Source organism: Rousettus aegyptiacus, unplaced genomic scaffold, assembly GCF_014176215.1.
Source record: "Rousettus aegyptiacus isolate mRouAeg1 unplaced genomic scaffold, mRouAeg1.p scaffold_m13_p_6, whole genome shotgun sequence".
NCBI lineage: Eukaryota > Metazoa > Chordata > Mammalia > Chiroptera > Pteropodidae > Rousettus > Rousettus aegyptiacus.
In genome coordinates, this window is record NW_023416309.1 from 53601875 (window position 1) to 53626006 (window position 24132).

The window sequence follows — 24132 nt, forward strand, 5'->3', positions numbered from 1 at the left end:
GGTCTCCTTTCTCTGAGGCGGAGTCTGTCTGAGGCTTGTGTTTCCTTTTATGAGTTTCATTTACTCCTGGTCCCTTCTCTTGGTCACCTTCAGCCTGAGAGCCGGCCGTGGCACTTCTTCCTTCCAGCCGACACTTGGAACCTGTAGAATGGAACTTTGTGTTATTCAACTTCATCCCTCACTGGAGCAGTGTTTTTTCTGTGTTGGATGATGCAAGCTGAATGCAAAGCACTACAACATGCTGGTTTAAATTCCAAAGCTTCCCTTCATCAGCCTGACTGTGAACGCACAGCTGGGCTTCAACTTCCATTTCTATCTGATGGCTCAGAGCCACGATTGCAACCTGTTATCGATACCCATTATGTCATTTTGGAAAATGTAGGGATATGGCTGTTTGGCATCTCCAAAAAGTGTATATAAATAAATCAATACACATTTAAATCCATTCTTACCACAATGTCATCGTTGTGGTTTGTTTCTCATAGAAAAAAAGAAGAAAGTGGATTACTACACCATTAATATTACCGGCGAGGATGAAACACATTAAATGCCATTTGTAAATTATTTTTACGACTGTGCTATTAGTTTTTCATGAAAGGTGGTAATAGCGGCCTCATTGAGTGGATGACATAACCCCCTGCAGGCAGATGGGGAGTTTTTAAGACCTCGGTTTATGTTTATGAAAGAGAAGCACCCTAACTTAGTGGGAGAAGGAGTCACTGAGATCGTCATGCACTCAGAGGCCTTGTCTTCACGTCGTGTGATCACATGGAAGTTTAGGGCTCTTACTATAAGGACTCATGTTCGTGAAATACTTTTTCTTCTATCGGCCGCTACATGAGACCCAAGAGTTTGTCATCTGAATTGAGCCACTAAGTGTCTTGACTCCCAACTTCATTTTGCTTTCAGAAGATGTGTAGTCAAATAAAAAGTTGAGACCTGAGTCTAGCAGATATTGACATTCTGAAAAAATTAAGACCCCAAAGCAAACTTTTCACCATGACTCCTTGGGTACATAGATTCCAAGATTCCATTTTTGTAGAGCAAAGAGGTATGCTTGTTAGGAGCAGATTTGATTCCGGTGCTTCCAAAAAGACTGTGGGGAATAATGGAGACATGTGATGGTGTTTCTGAAATGTTTTAAATTGTATGTTTCTTAATGGAAGGAAGGAAGGAAGGAAGGAAGGAAGGAAGGAAGGAAGGAAGGAAGGAAGGAAGGAAAAAAGGAAGGAAGGAAGGAAGGAAGGAAGGAAGGAAGGAAAAAAGGAAGGAAGGAAGGAAGGAAGGAAGGAGGAAGGAAAGGAGAGGGAGGAAGAAAGAGGGGAAAATCAGAAAAAGAGGGAAAAAAGGAACAAACTGAGAGTGTCAGAGAATTCTATTGCAGTATCATTGACTAGAGGGGAGGACATGTGGGCGTTAACAGGGGTTGGGGAGTGGTTCAATGGGTTGGAACAGAGTATGGCGCGAGAGCCATCATTTGGCAGTCTTGTTTGGCGAGACTTGTTTCTTGCATGGCAGAAGGAAGAATTAGAACAAATAAGTAGGAAAGAAACTTCAATTCAATTTTAAGAACTTTCGAAATAGAGAAATGGGCTTCTGAGTGAGGCAGCAAGTTCCCTGTCTGGAGACGTGCAAGCAGAGACCAGACACATGCAGGGTGTGTTGACAGGGAATTCACACACTGGAGAAAATGTCAGACTAACTACTGAGAGTCTGTGTTTCACAGTTGACTCTTGGAAATTAAGAGGTGATCTTATGGAACACCTAAAAGAAGCTCAAGCTATTTGGGAACAAATAACTCTAAGTCTCACGGTGAGTTCAGAGGACGGAACAACTTCAGCAGCTACCACAAAACACACACCGAGTAACACTTGGCAGTAACGAGGAGATTACTTTTCTTCAAAAACCCCACAGGGAACAAGAGTAGGTAAAAGTTAAATCATAGTCATTTCCCCTCATTATCTGGTACATAACTTGAATTGCCTTTCTAATTAGCCCTGTGCCGTCAGCTCTGGAGTGCTCCCAAAACCCAGTGAGATGGTTACAAAAGTCTCTCGGTCCCATATTGTGCATGGTCATTGTTGGCCAGAACACCGCCGCCCACACAATGACATGAGTAAGCGGCAAGGCAGAAGGCACAGACTCCAGGATGGATAGCATAATAACACTTGGAGCTATTGCATGGTCCTGCAGTTCAGTGAGCCTCAGTGAGCCGGAGTGGACAAACATCCTTTATGGTCAGAGACTTGCTTTCACACACAAATCTATACATCAAGAGACGTGTGTGTGTGTGTGTGTGGGAGGGGTGACATGTGTAATAAAGGCTTAAATCTTTCCCAAAGTGATCATTTTAATTCCTCCTTTAAAGATCCATACGATTATTTTTTCCCCATTGAATTTCAATAATTTTAAAGCTTTTTTCCTGAATGATGATAGTTTTCTATCAATTAGTTTTTTTTTATTATATGCCTTTAAAATATTTACATTAATTCTCTGTGCCTAGAATAAAATAAAATAATGTCTTAAATTTGAACTAATCACATTTTTATAAAACTAAGGAAAATCTAAGTTCCTAAACTACCACTCAGAAGCCCAGATGGGAAATTTTTCTTCTCCCACCTGTTCTTGGCAGACTGCAGTCTCTAGATGTGGTGACTGCCACTTTCCGCAGGCTGCGAAAGCTATTTATAAAATCATAGTTATTGAATGTTGGGTCACTCATGAAAGAAAAAAACTCGTTTGGCATATTTCCCCCCAATAATAGAGAAAACCAAGGTGCCATCCAAATAGTCTCCCTTTTGTATTTTCCTCCTTTCATCTTCTGGGAGCTTGCTAACCATTTGCTATATCATGATCTTTAATCATGAGCTTAGAAATTGCCATAGGTGTGGGGCTGGGGGTGTAGGGGTGGGAGACAAAGCCCAGAGAAGTGGAAAAGGAGACGGGCATATCATCTCCCTGGAAAGAATTTCTCTGGTATTTGTTTTCCTCATGGGCCTTGGATGAGCAGATTTCTTTATCCCATCCAAGCAAGCCCAGCCTTTGGCTCTTTCGCAGCGAAGGCTGTCAGCTGGTCTCTGAGGATTTTTTTTTTTTTGTAAATGTTTAGTTAATTAGATGTCAAGCACATCAGATGGCAGATAAACAGAAGTAGCTTTGTATTCAATGAGTCTGACAGGGGTAAAATCAGTTGCTACTTATGAGAAGGAAAATTTGGATAAGAGACAAAAATACACCTAAGGATTTTGTTTCTTGCTCTCTGTTTCTACGGACTAAATTTTCTCCCGGTTATAGGCCACCTTTCTTGCTGCTTGACATGTTTAGTGATTTTCAATTGTATGCTGGACAGTGTAAATTTTACCTTGTTGAACATCTAGATTTTGTTGCCTTCATTTAAGGAGAGTTGGACATTGTTCTGGCAGGCAGTTAAATTATTTGTAGATCAAACTGAGCCTGTGGAGGCTTGCTTTTAAGCTTCACTAGAGTGGACTTTAGCCTTTATTCTAGGGCTTATTTAGCCTCACTACAAAAGCCCTTGTAAAGTCTTCTCTAAATACCCTGGGTACTCAACATGGTCTTTTTACTCTGACTGGCTTGGGATTAAAATATCTCCCCAGCTTTTGTGAGCTTTAGGAATTGTTCGGCTCATAGATCACAGGTTTCTGTTCTTCACCCGGTTCTATGGAGTTTCGTTCTGAAAATTCGCAGCTTAGTATCCAGCCAGAGACTCAAGGGAACACCTCTGCAGACTGCCGGGGCTCTTGCTTTGTGTACTCTGCCCGTGGAGCTGCCGTAATCTCTCTGAACTCTGCTCTCTGTCTCTTCATTCGGCAGCACTGCTGTGTTCTGGTTGGCATCTCTCCCCCTGCACTGCGATCTGGAAAATGCCTCCAGGCAGAAAGCCTTGTTTATTTCTCTTCTCTAGAGATCATAGTCTCACGCTGCCTGTTGTCCAATGTCTGAAAAACAGTTGTTTCACATATTCCGTTTGATTTTTTTTTTAGTGGGTAATGCTAGGAAGACAAGTCTAGCACCAGTTACTCTGTCCAGGCCAGAAATGGAAATTCCCAGTTTCCTTGGTTCTTGCTCTATTTGTTGCACTGTGACTTCAGCCGGCAGTTCATCAACGATACGCAATTGGATAAAAAATAGGACACAGAGATTGGGTTTGGGGAGGAGATTATAACTCGGTGGGAAGAGTCATATCAATAAGTCCAGCTTAGGGGAGGACAGTAGCACAGGCCGACCATGCCCTGACCTCCCCTGTCCAGGACACCCACACCGACACCCAGCTAAGCCTGGCTTAAAAAATCCTTCCCCCTTCCATGGTTAATATCGACCCGCCCTGGTCCCAGTCATGTTTGCCGAAGGGTGACAACAGGGGCTGATCTTGATCTCATAAACCACTGCGGACTGTGTATTGTCTTTGTCCCCAAGGTCCTGGGCCATCAGCCTCGACAGGATGCACATAGATGATAATGCCAGCAAAGCCCCAGGGAGCCCCCACCAGGACGTGGACCCAGGACTGCTAGAACTTCCGGTTTTTTGAGTGATGCCAGTAATCTTCCCTTTAAAGTAAAATCTCTTGGCTCTTAAATATCAGCACTAACTTAAGTGTTTTAACAAAGCACTGTGAAGATGCCTCGCCCTTCCACTCATTCCGTACACAGCTGCCCAGCCGACCTTCCTGAGCACTACCTATAGCACCCTCGTGCTCAGGAGCGATGGGTGCCCCGGCCTCTCTCCCCTTTCCCTCCCACTGCTCCCTGTACACACTCCGCACGCCGCACCCTCCTCCTGTGATGCTCCCACTGTCTGTGCCCGACCTGTTCTTTCCTCCCAGAACACAGTCCACCCTCCCTGCTGTCACAACGACTCCTCCAGGACTAGCTCAAGCGTCATGAGACACCGCGGTCATGGGCTGTACCTTTTTGGGGCGTTCTGAATTTCTGCCCAACATGATTCCCAGCAAGTGATCTTTACCTCATGCTGAGCAGTTGCCTGGAAATCTCTCTGTGACCTGTCATCGCCCCCAACCCAGGAGATGGCAGGTGGCCAATCGTTACCTGGAGGCATCCTGATTAGGACATTCACGGGCTTTTCCTTTCTATTCCCTCCCTAAAACACGCTCATTTACTCACCCAGCATGTGGGATACACACACCTCCTTAATTACGGCCTCTCTCCCTCTGTCCTCTACAATAATAGTTTTCCCATTTCCATCCTCCTCCCAAACACAGAGCAACACCCCCCATTCATCTTCCAAAATAGCAATACTTGTTTAATTTTAAAATGAGCCCTCCCCTGTGTCTTTCCCAGCCTACTCCTCTCTCTTCCCCTCCTCTCTCCTCTTTTCAAACACAGCAAAAAATAAAAAAAAATTAAAAAATAAACTTTTTTCTTTAGTCTTTCTCCCAAATGTCCTCGATTGCTACTTATTCTCAGAGGAGGAGCCAGCGTCACTTTCTGGAATGCCTGCTTCCAAGTAACTTCTGCCCTTTCGGGTCTTTCCCTTGACTAAGCATTAACTGAGGTGTCCAACCAACTTCTGAAAATAGGTCATGATAATAACCTATAATTCACCTAATACTGACTATGTGCCAGATGCTCTGGTTTCTCACTCTTATTTTTACAACCTTGTGAAATAAATAGTCTTCACTCTCTCTGTTGCACAGAGGGGAACACCGCGAAATCATCGGTCTAAAGTCGTACACGTAGACAATGGCAGAGGCACAATTCGAACTCAGATTCCGGTTTCTCTGACTCCGAAGACAGCGTCGGATGCCGCTTCCCATGTCACCAGTTACCAAGTAATTTAGTTTCCCATGGTTGCCATGAAAATTTCCATAAACAGCGTGGCTTGAAAACAACAGAAATTTATTCTCTCAATGTCTGGAGGCCAGAAGTCTGAAATCGAGGCGTTGACAGGGCCGGAATTCATTCCACGCCTCTTTCCCCGGTGGCTGCAGGCAACCAGAGGCGTGCCTGGGCTTGTAGACTCGACTTGTCACTCCGATCTCTGCCTCAGCCTTCTAATCATCTCCTCCTCTGTGTGTGTGTGTGTGTGTGTGTGTGTGTTTTTTTACAACTCTCTCTTCTTTTATAAGGATACCTGTCACTGGATTTAGGATCTACCCTAATCCAGGATGATCTCATCTTGAGATCCTTACTTGCCACTAAAAGACTTTTCCCAAATAAGAATGCATCGTGGATTCCTGGTGGACATCCCCTCGGGAGGGTGGTGTGGCGGGGGGAATGTGGTTTAGGCACCATTCGAACATGGAGAAGAGAAATTGCCAAAGGCGTGTGGTTCCCGGCTGTTTCCGATCCAGGCTGGAGAGCACGCATGGCCAATGCATTTTTCGTTTATCACCTCCCCTTAACGATATCCGAGATTCCTTTTAAATCCAGAATTTTATGAGGATAACAGAAGGAATCCTTGGAAATGAAATTCATATTGTGGAATAAACCTGTACACATACACACGTATACACACACACAACTTAAGCAGATGTACGGATTAATTAATTCGTCCACTTGGCAGCCTTTATCAATGAACACTTCAGTCCCAAGTGTTGGGGGTTCTGCCTCCACTTCGGCCTGGATCATTTTCTTCCTTTATTCTTCTGGCTTCAGGTCTCTCTGCCCAGTCTCACCCCCAAGCCCGGCTGGTCCCTTCCTGCTACCCGACCTTACATCCTCGCTTCAGAGTTCTCGGAGTTTCCGCTTTAGAGTGTCTCATCTTGACAGCACTTACCCCGTGGATCCTTGTCCCGTGCCACTGTCACTGTGGCTCCGACGCCCGATTCTCAGACCCCTGCTGTGGAAACAACAGCCAGAGGAGCACTTGGGCCTCTGTGCTGCTGACGTCACGCCCTGTGCCACATGCCACGGCAGCCAGAGGAGGGCTGTGGGCCACTGGGGTCGTTGCGGGAGGCGAATCCTTTCCCGGCTGTGTGCTGCTGCTGCTGCTGGATTGATTTTTACAGTTTAATTATAGCTGTAGTTAGTGCCTTATGGATTGTTACAGCGTCAGACCCTGCAGAAAGGTCTGTGACGTTTGGCAGCAGAAGGGAGTCAGCAGCCTGGGCTGCATGGCGAGGCTCTTGCCGAAGAGGTGGCCGCAGCGATGATCTGGGGGAAGGAAGACTGTAGGGAGCCTCTCGGTGGGGTTGGCGCTAGACCCCATCCCTTCCTGGGGATGATGACCATGGAGTTCAAAGTGCCCTTAGGGCACCTGCTGAATTACTCTGCTGACAAGGAAGTAGAGATTTGAGACGAATATCCGCTCGTAAGACCCCACCAGGGTTAAAACACTGAAATACTCCTGTGCCAGTGGGGACAGCCCAGGTAGTCCAGCTACATGTAATCCAGCCACTGACACTCGACCCAGGAGGGGGCCTCCAGGCACCTGTTGGTGCATAGTGGTTGCTTCCTAAATATTTGAATACCACCCCTGAAGGAACGGAAAGGACAGGAACCGGTAAACCTGGAGAACTGCTGTTGGGTTGCAGCCACGGGGGCAACGTGTCCACGGCGATTGGTGAACTCATGTGCCATTTGCTTTACTTAAACTTATCATGTGCTTGGCCGGCTTCCTGCTGGGGAACATGAGAGGTGCTGAGCCGTTGGCCAAGGCAAAGTCGACCAACAAGGGCAGGGAGAACGGCATGTGCTTGGGACAGATGCCCAGGGGCTGAGGTTCTAGGAGGTCGGTGGGCCCAGAGCCCTGCTTGCCCTGGGGAGGGATGTGCTCCAGCCGCTGAGCCCAGAAGCAGGAGGGTGCAGGAAATGGCAAACACAACTTGTCTTCCCGGTCATCCGGAGGCGGGAGGGTCTCGTATTTAGCCATTCTTACTTCTGTTTAGAGAGAGAACTTTCTGAGGGTCAGGAAGATTGAAGCAGTGGCTTTTTGAACACCCTCACTCCTCTAGACAGTCCGCCCTTTCCACCAGGAGGACTTCCAGTATCCACCCCCATCATTCCACAGCCAGAATTTTTTGCCCAGGGTTGTGGCATGTTGTGCTTCTGTCCCGTGCCAGTATGGGCCAGACATAAGCCCACAGGCTAAAAGATGAGTCAGACACTAGCCTTGGCTTTGAACTGATCCCCGTCTAGCAGGGGGCATCAATCCCTTCTCCAGGGACATTTCCCCATGCGGTCTGGTGCACCGCCTTCCTCCTGGCCAGTGCATCTTTCATACGAAAGGTTATCTCTTCTTCCTCTTGCACCTGCCTGCAAATCGTTTCCTTCCCCACCCACAGAAGGGGTCTTCTCCAAGATGTGCACTAAAGTTTTCCCTGCTTGATGGTCAAGTTCCCTGAAATACAACTTTTCCCTCCTCTTCCCAAGTTTTCTGTCTAAATTAAAGGCTAAATTCCTCACAGCTCTCCTTCCAGAACTCCCTGGGCCTCAGCTTTCTCACTTGTAGGGCCAAAGGAGTTGGACTAGATCAGTGTAGCATCTAACATTCTGGTCTTCCTATCACTTTTTAATTCTGCTAATGGAAGCTAGCCCGCATGGCACCTATATGTGAGTTCTAAAGACGCCTCTTCCTTCAGGCCAGAGCCCCATCCAAGGGCTCATGGCTTGGCAAAGAGAGCGAGGGCTGGATTTCAGTTGTTCCGTATACTGTTGGCCAGGTGCCCTTGTGCGGTCCAACCATACATGGCAGCCTGGCTTCCCAAGGGTCAGCAGGACGTGCAATTGCAAAGAACAAGTGGACAGTAGTCATCGCCTTTGTTAAGAACAAAGCTTCTCAGCCAGGAGTGATTTTGCCTTCCTCCTCTGGGGGACATTTGACAATATCTGGAGACATTTTTGTTTGTCACGGTGGAAGGATGGGGTGAGAGAGTGGTGGAGGCCCCACTGGCATCTAGTGGGTAGAGGCCAGGGCATCTAACTATCATGCGATGCACCGGATGGCCCTCCTCACAAAGAAGTATCCAGCCCCAAATGTCAATAGTACATTTGGGGAATGTACTATTCCCCAAATAGTACATTTGAGTTTGAGGAAACCTTGTTCAGAATATTAGCCACAATAAAAATTAGACATTGCATAAACAAAAGTGAGTTCTTATTCAAGAAGTGATAGCAAAGTTTAATGATATTTCTGAACATCATTTGTTTGAACTCCTGCCTCTTTCTGTGCCTCTTTGAACTATATGTTTGCTTACTGTAGTACTTTTAACTTTGGCAAGAAGGTTGCATTTTCATCTAGGAAACCAAAGAAAAGACTGCAACTTACCAACTTCAGTCCTTCCTTTTTTTGTATCTTTACAAATTTATAGGAACCCCTTGCTAAATTGCAGGTTAAAATTACAAAGGAAAATTAAATTAATACCTAGATCTTATGCTGTGAACTCAACTATAAATTAGCCTACAACTGAGCCTTCAATTCGAATATTCACTCTACTCAAAAGCACCAGGTAAAATGTTGTTTCAAATCTTTATTAAGGCATCCGCTTTAACAGCAATTGAAAGGCTATTGACCTTCAAAAGTTATTGAAGAACTTTTGAAGGCCAATAGCCTTTCAAGTGGCAGTTTTGGTGTTTTATTATTGAAATTGCATGTTTACCTTATTTTTAAATAAGTTATTTATTTTCAATTTATTTAAAATAAAAATTAAATTAAAAATTAATTTAAAACTAATAGCTTAAGGACGCTACTTAAAGACATGGAGGTGAAAACAAAAATACTGAGCTCAAGGGAGCAGCCGCGTCTGCCTTCAGATGAATGAGAAACGGTGGCGGAGAGAAAGGTCTACGTCTCTCCACAAGGAATCTCGAAAACAGTTTGAATCTTCATGCTGTGTGTGTCCCATGATGAAAACAAACAAACAGAAAACATGCAACGTAATGCAATTTGAAATCTCAGCTGAAGACCCCAGCGTTGCGAAAAGGAAAGTCCGACCCCCGAAGTCTGACTGAAGGCTGCTCTCTCGTGTCCTCTGCGATTAGACTCCAAGCTGCTTGATCCCAGAAGTGGTGCCCGGTTAGCTCCATGTGCCCAGGCCCACAGTCAGAGCCCCAGGAGTGTTCGCCAAGTGCACACGTGAGTGAGGGATGTCCAGCCGGAGAGACACACAAGGGCAGTGGCGATGCAGAGGAGCAAGGCCTCCGAGCGGCCGGAGGGCATTGCAGAAGGCTTTCCGGAGGAGCTGAGGCTTATCGAGCATCCAGGGAGGGACCGGATGGATGGGCGAGGTGGGCAGGGGTCACTCCAGCAGGTGGAGCTGCTCTGCAGAGGCACGAGGGTACACGCAGACACACGGGTGAGTGTGTGTGCCCGCACACGCTGAGGGGGAGAGCAGGGTGGTCCAAAATGAGGCTGTGCTCAGCGGTCAGCAGAGCCTCACAGGTCACTTCATGGCTCTTGGAGGCCACTTAGCCTCTTCATGCCTGAAGATCAGGGGTTCACAAAGCCCATTTCTCATTAGAATCATCAGGGGAGCATTTTGACATATATATTCCCAGGCCTCACCCCAATAGAGCAGCTCTGGGATCAGACCCAGGAAACTATATTTGTTACAAGATGCCCTGGTTGGCAGAGGTTGATTGAGCCAGGCCTAAGGACAGGCTTGGGGACAGGGGGAGTATCTTAGTTTGGGCTGCTATAACAAATATACTATAGACTGGGTAGTTTTACCAAAAGTATTTGTTTCTCAAACATTTATTTGTTATCAAGGTGTCAAGGTGCTGGCAGACCTTGTATCTGGTGAGGGGCTATCTGCACCCTGGTTTGCAGATAGCTGTCTTCTCATCGTACCCCGCCTGGTGGAGAGCAGAGAGAGAGGAAGCAAGCCCACTAATCCTGTTCACAGGGCTCCACCTCCATGGTTTAATCAATCCAGAGGCCCCACCACCTAAGGCCACCGCCTTGGGAATCAGCCTTCAGCATATGAATTGGGGGGCGGGGCAGAGGGGACACACATTCAGTCCAGAGGAGGGAGGAAGTGAGAGAGGCTCAAATCTGGGCTTTAAAATCAAAAATCATGTTGGGGACTTTTCTCGAAATCAAAAGTTGATGTAGTTTAACGTATTTAAATTAGAAAAAAAAATGAATACTACCTTTGTGTTGATTTAAAACAATACAAGAGTTACTCTGGGAGCCATTTATTATCACTAAATCTACCATGTTATTGCTGAAACGAGGTGATTTAAATATGGAAAATTATGATCAATTTTCAGACGACCTACTTTCATTACTAGACTTTAATAGGTTGTCTAATTTCCTTTCTCTTATAAATTAGTGACAGGGAAATAAGTTCTGAGGTGAGCTATCATATTTTACCGCTCATGTGTGATGTTGACACTATTCAAAAGATCTAATTTTACTGAGGGAAAACGGTTTCGAAATACCCCGAGGAAATGCCATTCCCTTAGGAATCTGCAGAGTTGGATTCCTATCCTGGTGTTCATTTATTTCACTCTTGTCTTGCTTTAAGATCAACCGATATCCGCTGAATTCCTATCCTGTGCAAGATCCGAATTTGGGAAGCAGGGAACTTAACCGCTGCAGAGAATATAAGAAAACATGAGCCATGAGCCCTCTTCAAAGGGAGTTTACAAGCTGGCTGCAGAGATAAGACTAAATCACATGACAAAATCGCTAATGATCCACGATATCCACGTAAGCTGAGATCACATGAATGGTGCAGCGGACATAAGCTATATAGGAATCCAGATGATGATGATGATGAGGCCAGAGCTGTGGGCTCAGCGGGTCGGTGAAGCCTTTCTGGGAGAGGCGTGATCTGGGCTGGCCTCGAAGGGTAGCTGAGATTTCACTGGACAGAGGTGAGGAGAGGGACTCCCGGGACAGGGCATAGGCGAGGACGTGAGTCCAGATGGGGGAAGACAGGAGACCTGTTCAAGAGACAGTGCTTGATGGAAGGAAGGTCTCGCCTTGAGCATCCCTGGAGGTGAGACGGGACGAGGTGTCTAAGGGGTGACGATGAAGGACTCCGAATGCCAAGCTTCAAAACAGCAGGCAGCAGAGAGTGGCTGGCGACTCCCGCTGGGGTCGGAGAAGTGGCGGATGAACATAGAATTTGAGGGCCGTGCATCTGAAGGAGGAGTGTCCAGTGGATTTGGAAAAAGCCACGTGACCAGCTGGGAGGCTGATGGAACAGGGCAAATCTAAGGAGCTGGGGCTCTGAGCTAGACGCCGGGATCTGGGCGGATAAGGGAGGGCAGGCGCTGAACGAGGAAGCAGGCTGCCTCACGGTCTGCGGAAGGAAGAGGGGATGTCGGGTGAACGACAACGTCCCCGGCGGGAATCGGGAGGTCCGGTGGGGATGCTGGTTTGGAGAGAAAGAAAAAGATTCGGTTGCAAGCATGTCGAGTGTGCACAGGCAGCAGAGGGAAAAAACAGACAAGCAGCCGGAGATGTGGGGCTCTGCTTAGGAGAGCGTTTGAGACCAGAGTCATCCCTCTAGAGGTGAGACCTGAAGTTGAAGAGCGAAGATCGAGTCACTCATTCACTCATTCATTCATTCATTCATTCATCCACGCAGCAGCTGTTCGGTCGGTACCGTTGGTGTGCCGGGTGTTTCCGTAGCTGCTGGAGAGGCCGTGGGGGGCAAAGCAGACGCGTCCCGTTTGGAAGCTGTGTTTTATTGTGAGGGGCCGACCTTAAGCCAGCGATTTTACAAAGAGCTGGAGGAAGGAAACAGAGAGAGAAAGCAAGCGGACAGCATGCCGTTTGGGGACGGGGGCTGAAGAAGAGAGCGGAAGTATCGTGGAAGGCAGTATCATTCCGAGCCGTAACGGCACGGGGAGTCAGAGAACGCCGAAACTCACTGCCGTCTGTCCCCGGCCTGTCTGGGGCCCTGCCTAGCTGTCCCCTGAGCCTGCATTTTTAGGCAGAAGCCTCGTAAGCACGGAGGCAGCTGCCAGCCCACCTGTCTCCAGAGTCAGTTCCACCCTTAGATTGTGAATTAACGGAGGAAGCGGCGTGACTGACGTCCCCATGCGGGCTGCCGAAAGCGGCCGGAAAAACCCCACCGAATGGCAGGCCCTAGATACTACCCGCATGCAATCCATTAATGGCTTTCCCCACGTCAGTTCCTCATGGAGCGCCATCGTTCAGAGTGGCCAGGGATGCTTCATGATAGGAGCCGGGCGCATGTCCTCATCAGCTAAACGAGGCTTCTTGTCACATGAATCGTCCCAGAGGGAGAACGAGTGACGTTGATGTGACTACACTTCAACCGACCAGTCACAATAGCACTGGGCGAGGTCCTCGTCTGAGTGTCGCGTGAACCCAGAACAGTAATAGGAATTAGCGATGGGTGGCGGCTTTCCCCTTAGCACGGCTCGCCCTTGCCTGGCTCGCGGGCTGGTAAGAGGAGGGATTCTCGGGGACTCCCTGAGTCCCCTCTGCTTCTCTGCCTGTGTGTCAGAATCCCACACACCTCTCTCATCCGGCACTTGGCCCGCCGTAATGCAATGGCCTCTTCACTTGCCTAGCTTCCTGCCTGGTCTTAGCGCTTTTAAGGCGAGGGACTGTGTTTGATCAGACCCTGCATCCTCAGGCACACAGCGCAGATGCTCACCCAATGCCTGGGGCAGGCGTGAGCCCCACTGGGTGCCACTCGTGGTGGAGGGGAAGAGTGTGGACGCAGATACAGGTAGCATCGAGTAGTCAAACCCCCAAAGGAATCTTGGAGAATAAGGGCCCAGCCCTTCTTTCCAGAGTCAAGAGTTGCGTTTCAGCCCACCTGGAGGAACAGGTGAGAGAAAATGCCCACATGTGCAGGGAAATCTCAGGGCTGTGCGCCCTGGGACAGCTCAGCTTCCGAAGGCCTTCCGGGAGAGGGGCAGAGAGTCCAGGAAGTGCACCGGCTCAGCCTCGCACGGACGCTTCCGGATGGGTCAGGACCACACTCAGCCCAGGGCACCAGAGCGGCCAGGAGACTCCTCTTACTTGTTACTCACACTCCCTACTGCCTTTCACAACACCAAAATAGCCTCCCTCGCACAGGCTGCGTGCCTCTCTCTCCCGCCCACAGTCCGGGCTGAGTCACAGAAGAGCAATGAGGCTGGAGGCCCTAGTGAGAAATAATAGTTATGGAGGCCGCGCGGATGGAAGAAAGCTAGTTCTCCTTGGCACTAGCTGGGGAAGGCAGGGAGGGACAGTAGGCAGGGGCCTGGGACTGGGGGAAGGGCTGGGCTTTCTAGCTGGGACCCCAGGGTTACTTAGGAGACCCAGGGGACTGAGGCAAAGCACAAAACACAAAATTTCATGTTAGGAATTTAGCAGAAAAGAAAAATAGAACGAAATGCACCGCCCCCCAGAATACCTTCTGCTCTGTGACGGGGGCTCAGCAAACGGTGAGGCACCTCAAATTCTCTCATTAAACAGTAGAGTATCTTGTTCTCACTGTCACGCATAAGAAGGCAGAACTGTGGGCGCTAGAGATTTTAGAAGAGAATTACAAACGTCGATATTTAAAAACAAAACAAGCATTCCAGTGTGATAGTCTAGTGACATGTAGTTTGGATTCTTTGCTTAGAAATGTAAGAAACCAAGTTAAACACCAAAGCGTGGACAGGGTAGGAGTTCATATTTAATGGAAGGAAGAAATTGAAGGATGGGGGGAAAAACAGCCCACAGAGAAGGACTAAGCCCCTGGCCCAGCTCCGGGGGTCTGCGAGCAGGAACTCGGGCCTGTCTTCTGAGGGTCCTGACTTACGCCCCGCTGCCTTCCTTCCTCTTGTGTAATTTTGCCCCAGAGTTGGGACAGAGAGGTAGTAGCTTGGCTCCAATTAAGTCACTGACATTGGTCATCGACATTGGTCATTGTCCAGGAAAAAAAGCCATCATGGCGGGCGGTGTCCCTAGCCCACGTCAGGAGCCATCCTCCCAGCTTCCAGGTGTGGCTCTGCCATGCTCCTGCTGGCGAGTTCAGGCATGTCGCCCGCCTCCCTGGGTTTCAGTCTCTTCCGCTGGAGGAAGGAGTTTGAACTCAGAGGGTTTCGAACTGGACGGCTCCAAATAATGACTAACATCTCTACGCTACTTTTCAGGATTAAAAAGTTCTATCACAACCTTTCAAGTGAAACACTCCATCATCGCATAGACTTTATAGAAACCTCCGCCACCCACCACTGATCAATGAGAATAGCCTGGGTCTTGCTGCTCTGACAGCCGTGGGCATATGGCTTAGCGCCATCCTCCTCCGTAAACCTGCAGACAGGACAGTCTCGTCTCGGTCTCAGAGAAAAGTAACCGAGGCAGGAAGGAGCCAAGCACGACACCGCCCCGGAGATCAGTCCGAACTCATTAGCTTTCCACGCCTCCCCCCATGAAGAAACGAGTCACTATGGTTTCCCTGAAGGAGAACCTCCCCCCTCAGGAGAAGTAATAACGGTTTAATTCACAACAGCATTCGTTGCTTTTTTTTCAAGGCGGAGGGCACGTAACTTCCTGTTCCCTATAAATTAAAATTTACCCTTGTAGCTTTGCACGTTCTTGAATCGAGTTAATTGTCCTGGTGGCGAAGGGGACGCCATCACTGTTTGATTCACACGGCCCCTGGACGGCCTCGGTGGCCACACGTTTTCTCCTTGGTCATCCTCGATGCCCAGATGCTTCGTGTATTTATTCGGCATTAACGCATTTTCGGTTTTCCCTACCGCTATTGTTTGCAGGCATTTCCCATTTCCCTACTTAGGTTCATAGATTTAGGGAGCCGTGAGGGACCCCGGAGATAATCCCCTTCTTCATTAACGCAAGTTAGTTGGATTCCCGAGAGGTGAGATTTATTGCCGAAGGTCACAGGGCTCAGAAGTCAGGTTTCCTGACAGCCACCCAGAGCCCTTCGCACTTCCGCGCTCTGCCCAGACGGAAGACTGCAGAGCTGCTCTTTTATTACCCCGATGTCATTTCATGAACAAACAGTGACAAAGTGCCAGAGACAAGAAAGAGCGGAACGGTGCGGGGAGGGGCCAGGAGGGAGGGCAGCATCACGAAATCAGGCCCGGGTTAGAAGCTACGCCAGGGAAGTCCGGGACCCTGCATTACGAAGGCTCGCTCTGTAAGACCCTCACCCAAAGCAGCAGTGGGAGGTGAAGAGGATTTCAACCCTAGCTTCTTAAATTTCCTCAGCACATGTTTTTGGGGATGTAAGACAAAGAGACATCTTTAGGTGCCTGGGTTTCAAACTAGCTAGCGAGGCGCTAGGCTGAGTCTTCCTTGGGGTGTGCTGTGTCCTGGCCGTCCTGATGGAGACGTGTGTTTCTCTTCTGGGCTGGCGTGTGGGGTTATCTCACAGTCTGGAGGGGTCACTGCAGCCGAGCTCTGTTCTGGACCATTAGGGGAGGGGCAAGGAGGAGCCCACTGAGGACTCCTTTGGGGAAGGAGAACAAAGGAAGGAAGCAAGGCCAGGTCATCCTTCCTGCGCCCGATGGTGATTGTGCTCCCGCACCGCCCCTACAGGTGGGGGCTTGCCGCCCACGGGGCTGGTTCCCATCCCCGCCTCTATCCACCGAACTCCCCGGGGATGGCCGCGGGATCCTGGGCACCTGGAATCAAACTTGGCACCGTGGTTACTATGCATTCAGTGACAGCCTCCACTGTGTTAGGTAGCATAGAAAATTCACACAATGTGAAACTTCGAAGATTTTGAGTCTATAAAGAACGCACCACTGACGACTAGATCAGGCGGTTCATTTCACCACAGGGATGTCGTCTGTCTATGGCCGACCCTACACCCCTCAGATGGTGACCCAAACATCCCCCAACAACTCAAAAAAAAAATGCAACCACCCACACCACTCCCCAGAGAAGCCACTCCTGGGCTGCTCCCCCGAGCTGTGCACGGCAGAGCGAGGGTTTGGGGTGGCTCCAGGACAGACCAGCAGCAGAGGGCTGGAGATCTGGCCACCTGCCCTCACCTGAGGTTTACTTTCCCCCCAGAACGGAGGTGATTAGAGCGAAGGAGCGTGGGCTGCACGGCTCACAATTCACTTGGTCCCCCCAGTCTCCAGGACACCACGGAAGGGGACGAGGCTGCTCCCTGGGGGCAGATTCCTTATCCTGTGAGGGTGTCGGAGTCCTGAGGGCCTCCAGTCACCGTCCCAGCAGAGAACGTCCCTCTGGGGACCAACACCGGAAGCCGTCTTTCAAGAGCTGCTCCTGGTGACCCGTTTTCCGGGCACCACACTGTGGCTCCTTTCTATGGGGGCTTTTTTTTATCCTCCTTCTTAAGGGCTGCACAGGAGCCCCGACTTACAGAAGAAACCAATTACTTTTACTTTTTGTAAAATGTAAACGTTTACAACCTGTAAAATGCTTAAGTACTTAAATCATTTGAGAAACCCTTATAATCAACCCCCTTATACTTGAATATGTGAGCCCCACCAGGACACAGTTTGAAACCTCACTTTAAATAAAGTGATTTGTTTACGATGATCAAGCCTGTTAACGGGGAGGTGGCTTCACATCTGAGGGGGGCCCAGCAAGGAGCTTCCCATTCCTGACCTAATGGGGACCCGAAAGGTCTCTACAGAGGGAGCCGCTAAAACCAGGAGCTTTGTTCCTTCTTCCTACCCCTCCCGCCATGGCCCTGGGCACCGCACACCGTGGCAGGGCGGCCTGGCGGAGAGGTGTCAGAGACTGGAGTCCCAACAACTCAAGCTGAATCTACTCTCTGCCTGTGTGACCTGGGGCAAGGGACTGACTCTCCTTGGATCTCTGTTTCCTCCTCTGCGAAGCAGGAGCCGTCTACACACCTTGCAGGGCTGTGAGGATTAAAGGAGGTGAAGGATAGTGTGTCAGGCAGTGTTCAGCCTCCGTGATGAGAGCCTCACTGTAATTTAACGAGCGGGGCTCGGTAAACTTCTTCCGCTCTGTCGCACGTACTATTACGCTTAATCTTCACAATCAGCCTTGGTTTTAAGTGGGTGTTTCATCTCCACTGTACAGATGAGGTGACTAAGTGGGTACGCAGTTTGCCTAAGAAACAGGGCTTGACTGTAGGCAGAAGTGGACCTACCCTGAAGCTCTGGGGTTTCTCTCTTGCAGGCGCTACCTCCGAAGCTCAGGGAGTCATGTAGTCGCATCTATTTGGTAAAATTTGCACGAGTAAGAGGTTCTATTTACAGTCAGTTAAGGCCACCTACCTCTTTCCACCTCCACTTCCCACTCAGCACCCTCCCCTCTGATTTGTTGGATGGTGTGGCTGTGGGCACAGCTGGAATCTGGCTAAGGTGTGCGGGGAGCGAATCGGGTAACATTTGGTTTAGTTAGTGTGATCGTTTTCTGGAGTTTGCAGTCGTTTCTGCATAAAGTTAAATTATTATTTGCCTTCCGGGTATCAGAGTGACTTCCAAGAATTCTCCTGTCACTAACTGTGCTGATTCACCTGAAATCACGACAGGTCAGATCCGATGCTTTGCACCTGAATCATGTAAGTAGCGAAGACAGGAAGCTTGAATTGCACAAAACTACGAGACCGATCCATGAGAAATTCTTCCAAATGTTGCATCTCAAATGTGTAAAAAGAACATGGTAGAGTTTGCCCAAATTTAAAAGCGATCGTACGAAAGGCATGGTATTGTTGACAAATTGTAAATTTGAAAGAAATATTTCTGTGTTAGGAAGAAATAAAAAGTGTTGATAAATCATGCTACAGCAAAGGCCAGTTTTTCTTTCTATTTACTGTGTAGAAAATGTCATGAAATCATTGTTTCATGAAGAGGAGAGGAGAGAGCAAGTAGCTCCTTTTCTGGATGTTTAAGCTGTGGTCTTTGAAATTTGCTGTGATTCCTTTTCTCATTCCAAAGGAATTTAATAATCATATTTTTTGTTCTCTCTCTTTTTTTTAAAGAAAGCTCAAAAATTATATGAGTTTCGGGCCTCACAAAACTTGCATTTCTGAAATCTAGGGAATCTGAACACATTCTGGAGGCCACAGGAGATCACAGCTGTTGAGCCTGTCCCTGGAAAAAACCACACTTGCATTCACCTAAAATTTTCCACTTGATTTTAAGTTTGCAGATGGGCCTTTCCATCTGATCTCAATTTGGAAACGTCTGGCCAAGGTGACTGCACACCCTCTTCCTGCTTTCTCAAATAATATATCACTGGATGATTTTTTTTTTTTTTAACAAAAATGTAATTTACTATCTCGAGGATTTATGAGATGCTAAAAAGAATTTGGTCTTCAAGGATGAGAATGCCCTACACTGCATGGAATTCTCTGGGCAAGCTCAGAGCTCCCTGGGCAGGGCCACCAGCAGCGTGGAGGCCTCTGGGAACTTCCGACCTTCTCTGATTCTCCTCGGTCATTTCGTTTTGGATGGAGGAAGTGGGGGAAGAAGGTGCTTGGCGTGTGTGCTCAAGTTGGCTTTCTCATCGTTCCTGTGTTTATTGTTTAATGGGTGAAATTAAACCATTTATAGTTGCTGAAGTGACGTTGAGATGTTTGGTCTTAATTCCGTCATCTCTTGTTCTGTGCTTTCGGGGATGCTTTCGGATGGGGAGAAGTTGTTTGGTTTTACTTCCTTGCTATTGCTTTGGTTTTCTCTTCTCTGCAGCATTCTTTGCAGCTGGTTTGTCTTTATTTTCTAGTATGAATGAAAGTCCTACAACCTGTTTCTAATTCTTTAAAGGAATATTTAAACTACAACTTTTTGTAATTAGCAAAGTTAAGAGTGAAAAAGTACCTACTGACTTGATCCAACATAAAAAGAAAAATTATGAAATTTGTGTTGGATGCTTACCTCATTTTTTTTCACTGAGTCCATCACTGATTTTTATCAAATATTTGTATCTAGTACATCTAGGATGGGGCCTGGGTTTTTGTGTATTTTGAAAGAGATTTGGGTGATTCTGAAACCCCCTTGCTGAGAATCTCTATTCCATTAACTGATAGCACATGGTGCCTTTCGCTTATTTGCTGTGTCTTACCCAATGGCGAGCTACTCGAGAGCAGATGAATATCTATTCACCCTGTACATTATCGAGCAAAGTCCTTGAAAATGGTGTTCATTAAATAGCTGATGAATTTTGAAAAATGCCTTGAGATAATGTGGCGTGAGACAAGTTTCTCCTGGAAAGAGGCTTGGGTCAGCCCAGTTTGGACTTGACTGGGGTCCATCACTGGCCTTATTCACCATGGCCAGGGAGGAGCAGGGAGACATAGCACAAACATGACCACAGGGCTCACCTTTGTGTGTCCTTGAAGAAAGGGGAAGACAGAATAGTGGACACACCCCAGACATGTCTGCTACATGTAGGGAAAGTCAAATGGACCCCAGATTTTCAGGAAGCCAAGGAGGTAGGCCCTTCACTTTCTCTTTGTTCTCGTCTGAAAATCAGCTTTGTTGTACATGAGACAACTTCTTTCCCTCAGTTTCCCCTCAGTTCTTCGTTTGCAGTGTTTTAGGGGTTAGAGGTGGTGTCCCCTTTCCATGTAAGACTAACTCACCTAGTCTTATGGCTGAGCATGGCAGCTTGTGTGTTTATTGAATGACTTAACATCTACGAACATCATCTCTTTTAATTCTCACATGCTCTAAGAGATAGATACTATTACTATCCCAGTATCACGGATAAAGTTCAGTTAGTTGCTCGAGATCACACAACTGTTAGGAAGCAGGACAAAAATTCTACCCCAAACCCATCGAGCCCCAGGCTCAGGCTTTGAAGCGCCATGCTGAGGTGCTTCTCGAAGTTTTCTGACAATTCCATTACGGATCTGTCACACCCTAATAAGCCAAATGTCTTTCTCCATCTGGCTGTGACAATTGTTTTCAGCAAATTTATCACATGGCTTCAACTGGCTTACCTAGTTCTTGCTCCTTTGCCTTAAGCATTATTTGTCTCTGGACCATAGTTCTACTCCCCCCAATTTTTTTTTTTTTTTTTTTTTGCATATTGTGTGATAGTCTGCCGAAGGTACAAAGGAAACAACAACCACCACCAAAGAACATACCCCGAAACTGCTCTCTAACCCCTTGACAATAATCTTTGGTAGAAAACATGCATTTTCAGTGGACCCTGTCGCAAGCAATTCTCTGGGGCAGCTGACGTGGAATATTAGATTATATTGTCTTCACTATTCTGTAATCTTTTCTTTTTAAATATCAAATGCCAAAGGTTCCATTTTCTGTCTTGATTTGTGCTGTAAATGGCTTTATTTGATAATTTGCCATCATTATTATTGATATAGCTTTAAAAGTTTTAGTGTCATTCGAGGACACAGCTCAGTATTTGATATAATATAATTTGCTCTCTCTTTCCAACGAGAGACTGCAAATTTTTAAATGTATGTCTCTCTTTGTTTTGTAATATAAGGAATATTCATGAGTTAGGCTATCAATATCCAAATAGGATACATTAAATTTTGCTCCTAGGAGGAGCTGTGCAAGGGTCAAGCAAGCAATTAAGATCTTGTCTGCTCTTAGAAAGGATGATATTTACTTCCCCCCACTGCAAAAAAGACTCCAGATGGGAACTGAGATTTACAAAAGATGAAACTCCTCTCTGATTCGTTTCTTCAGGGCTGAGGTTTAGGTCTTGTTAAGTCTTGAAATGTTCAGATGATGCTTGTTCAGATCTTTCAAAGATTTATGATACCGCTAGCTAATGTGTGCTTTCCTCTCCCCCAAGTCTGGGAGGAGTAAGTGAATATTTTCTCTGCTGAAGCGTTTAGAATGGGTAATTGCTTTTACACCAGGCATTTTTATGAAATCAAATAATAAACAGGGTCTTAAATTCTTTGTTTCCCTCAAGTTTTATGAGTTTAAAAGAATTTCCAATGAGAATTTTATTTCTTATGCTGCAACTTTAATAACTCTATTAAAGCTTTTGCTTCCCCCTTAGCTGTGCATATTGGGGTGTGGAATATAATTTTCTCCAGATATAGTGAAGAGGAAGATTCTTAAAATGTTTAAATTTTTTCTAAAATGTGAAACATAAATTTCTCCTAGAAAAATGATGGACATATATTGATTAATTCTGGGGTCTTTAGACTTTTTCTGTAAAGGACTAGACAGCAAATATTTTAGACTTTTCAGGCCATACAGTCTCTATTGCATCAACCTCACCCCTGTAGTGTGGAAGCAGCCATAGATAATGCTAACCGAACGAGAATGGCTATGTTCCAATAAAACTTTATTTTTGGACATTGAGATTTGGGTGCCATATAACTTTTACACATCATAAAATATTATTACTATTTTGCTTTCCCTCAACCATTAGAAAATGTAACAACTATTTTTTTTTTTTTTTTTTTTTGCCATTGAACCATATAAAAATAGGCACCAGGCCAGATTTAGCTCATGGGTAGTAGTTTGCTGACTCTTATACTCATTTGCTGGAGCCAGTAAATATTTTTTGAGCATCTGAAATGTACAGGGAAACAAAAAAAAGGCAATCCCTGCTCTTATGTTGCTTATGGAAGAGAAAACTATTTAGAAAAATTGAAAACAAAGACACTTTCATGTTTGGGATGAATGATAGCTTACATTTAATCATGTCCCAAACAATGCCTCTAACAGTTGTGACCATAACATTTCTCTAAGTTTACCCTGAGTAGCACAAAAAATTGAGGTTTTTGACTCAAGGTTGCTGGTGTCTCTGTGCTGCAGGAACACAAACTATTTTTCTGTCTCTGAAATGCAGGCATTTACTATCTCTCAACAGAACCCAACTACAAAGGGTAATATACTTGGTCTGTCCCGTTCTCATAAGCACAGTTCAACCCAAAAAAGGTCAGTGAGTAAAAGTGCTCAGATTTTCTTACAAATGTCATTAAATATGGTAGCCGCTAGTGCCTGTGTCTATTTAAATTTAGATTTAAATTAATTATTTAGATTTAAGTTAATTATTAGTTTCTCATTTGCACTGGCCACATTTGAGCATTCCATAACCACATGTATCGGACAATGTAGATGGTAGGTTTCCACCATCATAGAAAGTTCTGTTGGACAGAGCTTCCTAGAACATGGGAATATTTTTCTCTTGGCTGTTGCACTCAAGCAAGTTTATCTTGAAAGTGCGAATTCTGTAATCTCTCTCTCTTTCAGCAAATATTTTAAAATATGATTAAGAAGATAACTGTGCTATAGGATAGTGGTAGCATTCTGGGATAGTCATTCAATCTCCTTGAATCCCCGCATAAAAATAGACAAAAGAAACTAAAGCAGAAATTCACGGACAATACTTAACAAAAATGCAGGTGATAAGGTGTCCCCCCATGAAACCCATGACACAAGTGGGTGGGAACACACATACCTCTAACAGCCACAAAACCTGTCTGTATGCAAAGAAGTAAAAGGAAGTAATGGGACGTCTGAAGGTTCTGGATGAGGAGAACCCCAACTACCCGGCAGGTATCACTGGAAAATAAACCCTATCATTTTATGAACAGTGAGTAAAGCTCTGAGCAGGTAGATATCCTAGGCAAAATCTGAAGGGGAATGAAGCAGGGCATATGAACTTAAACCTGACTTTCCAGGGTAGAAACTTATGTGGAGGAGCAAAATCTGGGAGCAAAATCAAAACTGAGCAGGATATGGATAATAGAGAAAAAGGAAAGAGAAAGTCTAGGTAAAAGTAAGAGAGGGAAACAACCCCAGGAAAACTCGGAAGGAAAGTCATCATATTTTTGTACACTTAAAAAACGGAAGAGGAAATTGAGAGATTAGGAAATCTGTTCTGAGTCTTGCCTCCTGCTAAAGGTTTAGGAGAAAGTAAACTCACGTAAGAATGAATAAGTACAATTCAAGGTCAAGTCCATTTAGAGTTATGAGAATAAGAAACAGAATCATATTTTTAGGGACAATGAAAGCATGCCAGAAAGGCAATCCCAGAAAACTGTAACCCACTATTCCAAAATGAGCAAAAGGAAATTTGGAAAGTGATATATGAAATGAAAGAACAATATAAATTAAATTAGAAAAACCGAGGAAAGACAAAACTCAGGAAAAAATTAGGAATAAATTTTAAAATTTATTTTGAAAATGAAGGCTAAACTATAAGAAACATGAGAGTGAGTGATTTTAAAAATCAAAAAGAATAAAGGAAAATGATAAAAAGTATTTAGCTAAAGGTGATAGAATTGAAGAGGACAAAGAAAATCCAATATGCAGATAACTGGTGGAAAAGAAAATAAAGCAA